A 10026-nucleotide genomic window follows, 5' to 3' on the forward strand; every position below is an offset into this window, starting at 1 on the left:
AACCCCAGAACTAGACCCACAAACGTATGGCCAACTCATCTTTGACAAAGCAGGAAAGAACATCCAATGGAAAAAAGACAGCCTCTTTAACAAATGGTGCTGGGAGAACTGGACAGCAACATGCAGAAGGTTGAAACTAGACCACTTTCTCACACCATTCACAAAAATAAACTCAAAATGGATAAAGGACCTGAATGTGAGACAGGAAACCATTAAAACCTTAGAGGAGAAAGCAGGAAAAGACCTCTCTGACCTCAGCCGTAGCAATCTCTTACTCGACACATCCCCAAAGGCAAGGGAATTAAAAGCAAAAGTGAATTACTGGGACCTTATGAAGATAAAAAGCTTCTGCACAGCAAAGGAAACAACCAACAAAACTAAAAGGCAACCAACAGAATGGGAAAAGATATTTGCAAATGACATATCGGACAAAGGGCTAGTATCCAAAATCTATAAAGAGCTCACCAAACTCCACACCCGAAAAACAAATAACCCAGTGAAGAAATGGGCAGAAAACATGAATAGACACTTCTCTAAAGAAGACATCCGGATGGCCAACAGGCACATGAAAAGATGTTCAGCGTCGCTCCTTATCAGGGAAATACAAATCAAAACCACACTCAGGTATCACCTCACACCAGTCAGAGTGGCCAAAATGAACAAATCAGGAGACTATAGATGCTGGAGAGGATGTGGAGAAACGGGAACCCTCTTGCACTGTTGGTGGGAATGCAAATTGGTGCAGCCGCTCTGGAAAGCAGTGTGGAGGTTCCTCAGAAAATTAAAAATAGACCTACCCTATGACCCAGCAATAGCATTGCTAGGAATTTACCCAAGGGATACAGGAGTACTGATGCATAGGGGCACTTGTACCCCAATGTTCATAGCAGCACTCTCAACAATAGCCAAATTATGGAAAGAGCCTAAATGTCCATCAACTGATGAATGGATAAAGAAATTGTGGTTTATATACACAATGGAATACTACGTGGCAATGAGAAAAAATGAAATATGGCCTTTTGTAGCAACGTGGATGGAACTGGAGAGTGTGATGCTAAGTGAAATAAGCCATACAGAGAAAGACAGATACCATATGGTTTCACTCTTATGTGGATCCTGAGAAACTTAACAGGAACCCATGGGGGAGGGGAAGGAAAAAAAAAAAAAAAGAGGTTAGAGTGGGAGAGAGCCAAAGCATAAGAGACTGTTAAAAACTGAGAACAAACTGAGGGTTGATGGGGGGTGGGAGGGAGGAGAGGGTGGGTGATGGGTATTGAGGAGGGCACCTTTTGGGATGAGCACTGGGTGTTGTATGGAAACCAATTTGACAATAAATTTCATATATAAAAAAAAATTAATACTATGTGTATTATTATATATAGAATTTAGTGAGTCATCACTTATATATAACACCCAGTGCTCATCCCAACAAGTGCCCTCCTTAATGCCCATCACCCATCTAGCCCATCCCCCCACCCAACACCCTGCCAGGAGCCCTCAGTTTGTTTTCTGTATTCAAGAGTCTCTTATGGTTTGTCCCTCTCTGTTTTTATATTATTTTTTCTTACCTTGTGTTCATCTTTTTTGTATCTTAAATTCCACATAGGAATGAAATCACATGATACTTGTCTTTGACTGACTTATTTCGCTTAGCATAATACCCTCCAACTCCATCCATGTAGTTGCAAATGGCGACATTTCATTCTTTTTCATCGCCAAGTACTATTCCATTGTATATACATACCACATCTTCTTTATCCATTCATCAGTTGATGGACATTTGGGCTCTTTCCATAATTTGGCTATTGTCGATAGGACTGCTATAAACATTGGGGTGCATGTGCCCCTTCAAATCAGCATTTTTGTATCCTTTGGATAAATACCTAGTAGTGTAATTGCTAGGCCGTAGGGTAGTTCTATTTTTAACTTTTTGGGGCACCTCCACACTGATTTCCAGAGCGGCTACACAGGCTTGCATTCCCACCAGCAGGGCAAAAGGGCTCCTCTTTCTCCACATCCTTGCCAACATCTGTTGCCTGAGTTGTTAATGTTAGCCATTCTGACCAGTGTGAGGTGGTATCTCATTGTGGTTTGGATTTGTATTTCGCTGATGATGAGTGATGTTAAGCATTTTTTCATGCGTCAGTTGGCCATCTGAATGTCTTCTTTGGAGAATTGTCTATTCATGTCTTCTGCCCATTTCTTCACTGGATTATTTGTTTTTTGGGCGTTGAGTTTGATAAGTTCTTTATAGATTTTGGATATCAACCCCTTATCTGATATGTCATTTGCAAATATCTTCTCCCATTCCATCAGTTGCCTTTTAGTTTTGCTGATTTTTTCCTTTGCTGTGCAGAAGCTTTTTATTTTGATGAGGTCCCAATAGTTCATTTTTGCTTTTGTTTCCCTTGCCTCTGGAGACGTGTTGAGTAAGAAGTTGCCGCGGCCAAGACCAAAGAGGTTATTGCCTGCTTTCTCCTCAAGGATTTTGATGGCTTCCTGTCGTACATTTAGGTCTTTCATCCATTTTGAGTTTATTTTTGTGTCTGGTGTAAGAAAGTGGTCCAGGTTCATTCTTCTGCATGTCGCTGTCCAGTTTTCCCAGCACCATTTGCTGAAGAGACTGTGTTTATTCCAATGGATACTCTTTCCTGCTTTGTCAAAGATTAGTTGGCCATACGTCTGTGGGTCCATTTCTGGGTTTTGTATTTCTGTTCCATTAATCTGAGTGTCTGTTCTTGTGCCAGTACCTTACTGTCTTGATGATTACAGCTTTGTGATACAACTTAAAGTCCAGGATTGTGGTGCCTCCTGCTTTGGTTTTATTTATCAAGATCGCTCTGGCTCCTCGGGGTCTTTTCTGGTTCCATACAAATTTTAGGATTGTTTGTTCTAGCTCTGTGAAGAACGGTGGTGCTATTTTGATAGGGATTGCATTGAATATGTAGATTGCTTTGGGTAGTATCGACATTTTAACAATATTTGTTCTTCCGACCCATGAGCATGGAATATTTTTCCATTTCTTTGTGTCTTCTTCAATTCCTTGCATAAGCTTTCTATAGTTTTCAGTGTATAGATCTTTCACATCTTTGGTTAGGTTTATTCCTAAGTATTTCATGGGTTTTGGTGCAGTTGATGGGATCGATTCCTTGATTCCCTTTCTGCTCTCCTTCATGATTGATGTATAGAAATGCAGCCAATTTCTGTACATTGATTTTATATCCTGCAAATTTGCTGAGTTCATGGATCAGTCCAGCAGCGTTTTGGTGGAATCTTTTGGGTTTTCCACGTAGAGTATCATGTCATCTGTGAAGAGTGAAAGCATGACTTCTTCTTTGACAATTTGGATGCCTTTTATTTCTTTGTGTTGTCTGATTGCTGAGGCTAGGACTTCCAGCACTATGATGAATAACAATGATGAGAATGTACATCCTTGTCATGTTCCTGACCTTAGGGGGAAAGTTCTCAGTTTTTCCCCATTGAGGATGATATTAGCTGTGGGCTTTTCATATATGGCCTTTATGATCTTGAGGTATATTCATTCTACCCCTACTTTCTTGAGGATTTTTATCAAGAAAGGATGCTATATTTTGTCAAATGCTTTTTCTGAAAAGTGTCTGACTTGATTTCGGTTCAGGTCATGATCTCATGGTTCATGGGACTGAGCCCCACATCAGGCTCTGCACTGACAGCACAGAGCCTCCTTGGGATTCTTTCTCCCCCTCTCTCTCTGCCCCTCCCCGGCTCACTCACACTCTATCTCAAAATAAATAAACTTAAAAAAGACTTGAGTACAAGACCTACAAACAATTTTTAAAGAACCCATTAAAATTCCCCAAAGAGGGGCTCCTGGATGGCTCAGTCGGTTAAGTGTCCGACTTGGGCTCAGGTCATGATCTCGCAGTTCGTGAGTTCGAGCCCAGCATCAGGCTCACTGCTATCAGTGTAAAGCCTGCTTTGGATCCTCTGTCCCCACTCTCTCTCCCCTGTCCCCCACTCTCTCTCTCCCTCAAAAATAAGTAAACATTAAAAAAAATTTTTAAATAAGATTCTCCAAAGAACTGAGTATGTTGCAGTGTGAATAATTAAAATAACCAAAGTGAGCCCACAATCTCCTATACGAACCTCAAAACCCAAATGACTAGACCAGGGCCCCCAACGCTGCTGTTGTAAAACCTCCACTTTAAGCCACCAACAGAGTGCTCGCTTTGGCCGTACATATACTAAGCAACCGACAGCTGTTTTCTAAAGACCTTTATGCCAGGCCCTGGAAATCAAACAAGTGACCCCGGTCCTCTTCTTCGGATAAAACCATGAACACCAGGCACGGGCCACCATGGAGGCTCGACCACCAGGAGGAAGGCGCCTAGAGAGGGTGCCAGAGAATCCTGACTGAGAGGAGGAAGGTCCGTGTCAGAACACAGAGGTCGTGTGTGGCTGGGGCTAGCTGCGTGGAAAGGTGTGCCCAGGAGAAAGGGCCGAGGGGCGGGTGAGTAGCAAGATGGGGTTGCTGGTTTGGGGGATGGCAGGGCAAGAAGCAGCCCCTGAAACATAGAGCGAAGCCACCTGCCTGCGACCTGCTGGCCTCCGGGGACACTGTCCTCTGCTTCTGCCATCCTCACAAGCTGTCACCTTCACAGCCCTCCCGGCACAGCAAGGACTTCAGGGAAACTAAACAGTGGAATGTGATCCCCCCATTTTCCCCCCAAACTGTGAGTGTGTGTGTGTGTGTGTGTGTGCGCGCGCACGCGTAAGAAAGAGTTCTGTGCTGAACAAGGAGACAACCAAATTTGGGTTTAGAAAGAGGAAGAGTTTTCTATACTGGTTACTTCAAAATAATTGCTCTGTTATTCTTCCTAGGATTTTCATTTATTTATTTTTTAACTGCCGTGTTACGTTGAATTCTTCCAGACGCAAACCTTGAGTCAAGGATTTTAATGCTCCCAGGAGTACCAGCTCTCCGCCCGTGGCTCTCCTCCCTGCCCCTGGTCGGACCAGAGAAAGACACTTGTTCCAGGAGACCCTCGGCAGGTGCCGTGTGGAGGACACAGGGGCACCGACAGGAACCTCTTCTTACATTTCTAACTTTTTGATACTTTCTGAAATTCGTACATTGAACTTCTTGTAAGAAAAAGAAAAACTGTATCCACTCAGAAAACAGCAAAATATACATGCCCGTTACGTTGCCAGAGTTTCTGAATGGAGAAGACCATGTTTAAATTTAGCCTGTGATCTGAGCGATATTAAAGGGTTGGTCACTTTAGCCAGTGATGACACTAAGTAGAATTGTATGCTAATTGAACATTTTTACTTCAAAATTCAAAGTGTGGGGGCGCCTGGGTGGCTCAGTTAAACATCAGACTTCGGCTCAGGTCATGATCTCACGGTCCGTGAGTTGGAGCCCCACGTCGGGCTCTGGGCTGCCAGCTCGGAGCCTGGAGCCTACTTTGGATTCTGTGTCTCCCTCTCTCTCTCTCCGTCCCTCCCCGGCTCACGCTCTCTCTCTCAAAAAGAAGTAAACGTTAAAAAAAAAAAAATTCAACTTGTATTAGTTTGCTCTGGCGTAAGCAAGATGCAGTGTGAACAAGATCAAGCAGCCGTGTGGGAAGCTGAGAGTTTCACCAGGACACGTGAACACAGACGTCCTGGGTCTACTGCGGGCCGGAGGCATGGCAAACAGCGCGTCGGGATCCATGGGCTCGTGCGGGAACACTGAACGGAAACAAACACGGGTGTGGTGGCCCCGCGGGGACTCGAGACTGCCTGATGGTAAAGAAACGGCAAAGCAAAGGCGGCAGTGAGAAACCCTACGCAACTAGTGAACTAGGCGTAGCTTCTGCGGAGAGGGGTAAGCGCCCGCGGAAGCCGTAAGTGCTCTAATCCCAGAGCGTGCAGGTGCCACATGCTGCAGACCAGGAAGCATCTCCTGACCCAGGAGAACCCTGAACCCGGGGAGAGCCTCAGAAAGAACACGATTTGCTAATGAAAACCAATGACACCTCCGAAATACAGCCACGAGCAGAGGTGGCTTCAGCCTCTGAAATACAACCACAAGTAGATGTGGCTTCACGTTACTCAAACGCAAGAGCTGACCTCCGGGGCCCGCCCCCGGGAACGGAGGTTTGATAAGGACTTTGGTAATCAGGAATGTGATTGATAACCAGGATGAAAGCCACGGCGTTAATAATAAAGGGATCAATGACACAGACAAATATATCTACAGATCATTGCCTCAACTTGAAGCCGGCAAAGGCCCAGATGTATCACTGCTTTCAAATTTATTTATAGATCAGTGTCTTAATGTGATAAACAGTTGGCTTGTAAACTAAAAATACCGAAAACCGCAACAAAGACCCGTGGCTTTTGTTCCTTTTCTTTACTGCACAAGAGATGTCAGTGCAGGTCCGTGACTCGCAACAGCTCCTTCGTCATCTGATGAGTGGTGTCAGATGGCCGCTTACCCTGCGGCTAACCGCTAACGAACGCGACACTCAAGGCCCTGTGGACACCCCGCAGCTCAGAGCCACGGTGCACCGGAAGCCTCTCCCATGGAGGTGCCCTCTTCCACGTCCAATCTGACCCGGCTGCTGCAGCCCGGTGCTGTCTGAGTTCTGTCAAGAGGAAAGCTGGACCCGTGGCTCTTGGCTCGGCCGTTCCCTCGCTAATTAATATACCAGAAGGAAAAGACTGAGGACGCTGGCTCTCAAAGTTCCTTTTTGCCCCCATGTGATTGCACTTGGGCGTCCCAGGGAGCCCACTCGGTCGTGCGTTTTGCCCAGCAAGCGAGTGAGTGAGTGCCTGCTGCCGGCCAGGACTACAAGTAGGTCCTGGAGGTAGAAACATGGCTGCAGAAAGTTGAAGAAGACAGAATCTGAGCTCTCCCCTCCAGTCTGGGAGACAGGGGTGAGCACAGAATAGGGTAAGGGGTGCAGTAGGAGTGGTAACGGGAGGCAGGAAGCTGTCTCTGGGCAAAGCCAGGGTGATCAAGCAGAAAGGGGCACTCCAGCCAGAGGGTAGACAGCGAGGCTCAAGACGGAGCGTCCTGCCAAACCTGGGACATGTGGGGAAGAGAGGCCGGGGGGGCTGGGATCGGGGAGACCCAAATGGGCTGAAAGGCCACGCTTTGAACTTGGTTCTTCAGGGAGCCATGAAAGATCTTACACAGGGGAACGGCAAGGGGAGATTTAGGTCTAGAGCAAACGCTCTGGCAGCCGGTGGACTGGAGAGAGTCAAAGGGAGGAGACGCTGGGGCCTGTGCAGCACAGCGGCTTCAAGGATGGGGAGAAGGCTCTGGGTCTGGCCCGACGTTCTCCATCAGGGGCTACGGCATGGATGCTGGGGGAGAAGTCTGGGCTGCCGTTTAGTAGCAGGAGGCAGAAGAAGGGAGGTGCATTTGACCTTGACCTTGCAGCCGAGGGCCTCTCTGTATGCTGACCTTTCACCTACCAGATGGCAAAGAGGAAACCCCAGAGGCGTCTGTGAAGGAGTTGGGGGGCACAGGTGCTCACACTCTCGGCTGCAGCATAGACCGGCCCAGCTTTGGGGTTGCAAATTTGGCACTGTGAATTTTTAAATTTTTTTACAGATTTATTTATTTTTGGCATACAGAGAGAGACAGAGCATGAGCAGGGGAGGGGCAGAGAAAGGGAGACACAGAATCCGAAGCAGGCTCCAGGCTCTGAGCCGTCAGCACAGAGCCCAACATGGGGCTTGAACTCATGAACCGCGAGATCATGATCTGAGCCGAAGTCGGTCGCTTAACTGACTGAGCCATCCAGGTGACCCATTTATCTGTGAATGTTTAAAACACGTGTGTATACTTTCTCTAAGCAATTTCTAGGATGACAATCTGTGCAACGTGCACAGTCCTGCAGACACACACACACACACACACACACACACACACACACAATGTTCACTACAGCATTTTTAATAGTGCAAAAAATGTGTCCTTAACAGGAAGCAATCAAATATTCCTCATTAGCAGATTGGTTACAAAAATTATGCCCATCGAGCCACTGGAAAGAGTGGAGGATCCAGAATCGATACTCGGATGTTACCATGCCAAGAATCACCCTGGAGGCTGCTGAATGCAGATTCTGACTCAGTGGGTCTGGGAAGGGCTGTGGATGTTACTACATTCCTAACCCTCCAGTAATGATGCTGCCAGGCTCCAGGTCACTGATGTGGAGAGAAGCCTCAGCTGAATCATCTATTGCGGAACAATAGATCTCATTTTGGTAAAAAAAAAAAAAAAAAAAAAAAAATCATCATCATCGTCATCATCATCATCATCATCATCATAATGCAAGTTGGTATATAAACTGAATATCCAGAAGGAAATGTATTTCTGGAAAGTTAAGCATAGGGTGGCCTCCCTCTTCTACATCACATGTGTAACTATAATGATTCCTTTTTTTACGGTGAGCATGAATTATTTTGCATCAGAGAAAAAAGGAATCAATAAATTGATGCACTGAAACAAAAAAGTGTGTAAGCCTAAGTGTTATGGACAGATTGTTTTTGTTCCCCCAAATCCATGTGTTCAAGTCCTCACCCCCAGTGTGATGGTGTCCAGAGATGGGGCCTTGGGGAGGTGACCAGATCAGAAGGGTGGAGCCCCGTGGTGGGCTGAGTGCTTTTACAGAGGGGACCCCAGAGAGCTCTCTCACCTTCCCCCCAAGTGAGGACACAGAGAGAAGAGGCCATCCGTGAAACAGGTTGGGGGGTGGGGGGGCGTGTCACAAGACACCAAATGTGCCGGCACCCCGACCTTGGACTTGCAGCCCCCAGAACTCTGAGAAATAAATCTCTGCTGTTTAAGCACCCCACCCCCACTCCCACCCCTGTCTGTGGCGTTCTGTTATACTCGCACTAAGACACAGAGCTAAAGGCTATGCTTTAAATTGTACATCATGTTCCTCGTGATAGATCATCCATGCTATTATTTTTAAAAAGCTGTCAGGCGAAGCCCCAACCCGCAATTTTTTTCCAGGCCGGGGGACAAGTGTCTGAGGCAACAGGCTTCCGTCTGCCCTTCAAGGCTGACCAGCCTGGGTCGGTCCTGCCGGCAGTGGGGTGAGTCTCTCACAGTGCAAATCTATCTGGGTCACTCCCGAACAGTCTTGCCCACCCCTCCACCGGAAGCATTTCCCTGGTTTCCTTGTGCGCCCAGAATTAAAGTGAAATGCGGCGCAAGTTGCCACACCTTGCCCGCCTGGCCCCTGCCCACGTGGCCGGCTTGTAGCTTGCACACGCACCCCCACGTTCACACACCCGCACTCTGGCTCTGCTACTGGCCGGGTGCCCTCTGTTGCCCCAGCCCCTGTGTCATGAATGGACTGTTCTACGTCCGCGTTGCTTGTCTTGGCGACGAGATGGTAAAGGCGCTTTTCTCCCACCCCCGGCTGCTTTCACGAGGGAAACAGAACTCCCTCTCCACGCCTGGCCGGCGGGGCGATGGCGGTTTGCGGGTTTGGAGACACCGAGCTCCTCCAAGTGAGAAGTCGTCGGAATAAGTGTGGAAGGCCTCCCTCGCTTTAGGATTTTAGGGTTGAAAACTACCCCCAAGATTTGCCCACATCCATCCCTCACGGAGTCTTCGAAGCCGTGGCCTCGGAGCAAAGCCGCCTCCACCAACAGGAAGGCAGAGCCAGCCAGGTGGCCTGGACGCTGCCAGCCCAGGGCTCAGAATGATCCGTGAATGCCAGCCGATTAGGGAGGTCGCTGACATTTACTGAGCACTTACGATGTGCCACACCCCTTCTAAAGACTCTGCGTGAGTGAATGAATTTAATTCATCCGGTTTCTGTCAAAACAGATTAGAAACAATTAGCAGCAGAGAAATGCCTGAAGGAGAGAGAAGCGTGGACCCCAGGGCATAACAGCAGAAGCGAGAGCCCTGCAGTGACAGGAGGTGAGGACAGGTGGAGACACGCTCATCTCCCTCGTACGGCCTCGGACATGGCCAGGGCCCGGGAGGGGAGGCGCCCTGGAAGGCAGAGCTAGGCCGGCGCCCCAGCACCT

This window comes from Prionailurus viverrinus, chromosome A2 (assembly GCF_022837055.1).
Source record: "Prionailurus viverrinus isolate Anna chromosome A2, UM_Priviv_1.0, whole genome shotgun sequence".
Lineage (NCBI taxonomy): Eukaryota > Metazoa > Chordata > Mammalia > Carnivora > Felidae > Prionailurus > Prionailurus viverrinus.